This window comes from Frankliniella occidentalis, unplaced genomic scaffold, assembly GCF_000697945.3.
Source record: "Frankliniella occidentalis isolate FOCC.00 unplaced genomic scaffold, Focc_3.1 Scaffold30, whole genome shotgun sequence".
In the NCBI taxonomy this organism is placed as follows: domain Eukaryota; kingdom Metazoa; phylum Arthropoda; class Insecta; order Thysanoptera; family Thripidae; genus Frankliniella; species Frankliniella occidentalis.
Window position 1 is genome coordinate 588,385 of NW_026267160.1, and position 1,525 is coordinate 589,909.

General features: G+C 55.3%; 1 protein-coding gene across 3 annotated transcripts in view; it reads left to right on the forward strand.

Annotated features, from left to right (window-relative positions):
* The first annotated feature begins 282 nt into the window (after window positions 1-282).
* LOC113208200 (oocyte zinc finger protein XlCOF6-like) overlaps window positions 283-1,525 on the forward strand; it is a 66,427-nt gene continuing 65,184 nt past the window's right edge. For all 3 annotated transcript variants that reach the window (XM_026425104.2, XM_026425102.2, XM_026425105.2), the window contains exon 1: window positions 283-542. The gene's annotated coding sequence lies outside the window, so the exon portion shown is untranslated. The remainder of the gene's footprint in view (window positions 543-1,525) is intronic.

The window sequence follows — 1,525 nt, forward strand, 5'->3', positions numbered from 1 at the left end:
GGTGGTGAATATATTCATATTCCACCTTGACCTCGAACTGTAACACTGGGGAAACACTGCTAACCTCCACACGACAAAACACTTTTCCATATCCTCTTCTTCAATAGATTTTCTTTTTTTCCAAGACGAAAAGTTTCCACAAGTGTGGATTTACTGAAAAGTTCATGTTTTGAAAACATAAATAGTTTCAAAACATTTAACCTCAACACACAACCTGCCGACCAGACGAACCGGAAGCGACGACGTACGTACGACGGCTGTCATTATTCGCACTCACAGTCAACAGCAAGCTAATCAGCTGCCCCGACGAGTCGGAGCAGTGGAGTCTGTTTCGTATGTGTGCGTGTGTCACAGAAATTGATCAAGTAATTTTCATGACATACTCGCGGGTGATTCTGGTAGTGAGGAAAACGTTTTACATTTATTGGTGATTGAATGAAACGAGTGCCGCTAGAAGACGAAAGCTAACAGATAGCTCACCCAAGCGACGGCCACCGGAGCTCGGAGGTTAGGAGAGCAAGCACGACCCACCAACCCACCAAGTAAGTTATAGTTGTTTTCCTCGAGTCATTGGTGATAATGACAAATTGCGGCAACCCTTTCCATGCGAGACGGTTTTCTGCTGTCCCGCCTCCGAGGCAAAGGTCATCAAAGACCTACGAAAATTTTAGGGTAGACTCATAGCAGCACTGTGGGGGGCACCTGCCACAGGGAACGACAAGTTAGTCGTCTCCGTCTCCACCTGCGTGGACCCACCGCACGGCAAGTGTTAATGTACCATTCTGTGACCGGCGGGCACGCTATGGTCAGTTTACTTTCCTGTAGACTATATTTGCTGGCAGTCTTGCATGAATGTGTGCCCACCTTGGGAAGGAGGGAGAGGGGGGGGGGGCGCTTCTGGAAAAGTTAGGTATGGTCCTACGACGACGTTGTCCCACATTGCTGGATTTGCCCACACCTCCGCATTTAAAACTGTTGCACAGTACCGTGCAGCTGTTAAAACCGACATGTCGAAACGGTCGCAGCGGCGGCATAAATATTCGTTGCGCATCGCGGCGTGTCGGCGAGACCAACGAACGAACGAACGAACGAACGGCGGCGCGACTCTCTCCCTCACTTCGGAGAAGCGCGATCGGACATGATGATCGTGAGTCCGCGACGCTCGCGGATCTCTGTACTGGCGCGGGGTATCGACGCGTGGATCATGTCGTGGGGAGTATCGACACGCACGCACTCGGGGACGGGCGGGGACGGGTCGGCGACAGGGAGGGACGGGAAAAAGAGCGGCGAGCGGAGCGACGCCCCCAAAGCGTCGCGAAGCATCCAGTCGAGCTGATAAGCCCCAGGGCTGGGGCGGGGCGTCGCGGCGGCAGCGCAGCGCAGCAGGGTTGATTGCAGCTAGCGGGCAATGCCTCCATCGTGCACTTGCGTGTGGCCGCCAGCTCGGTCCCGTGCCGCCGCCGCGTGGCGTGGCGCCGCCGCCCCAGGTACCCGGCGGTACCCGCGGCGCCCCCGCCTGCCCCCG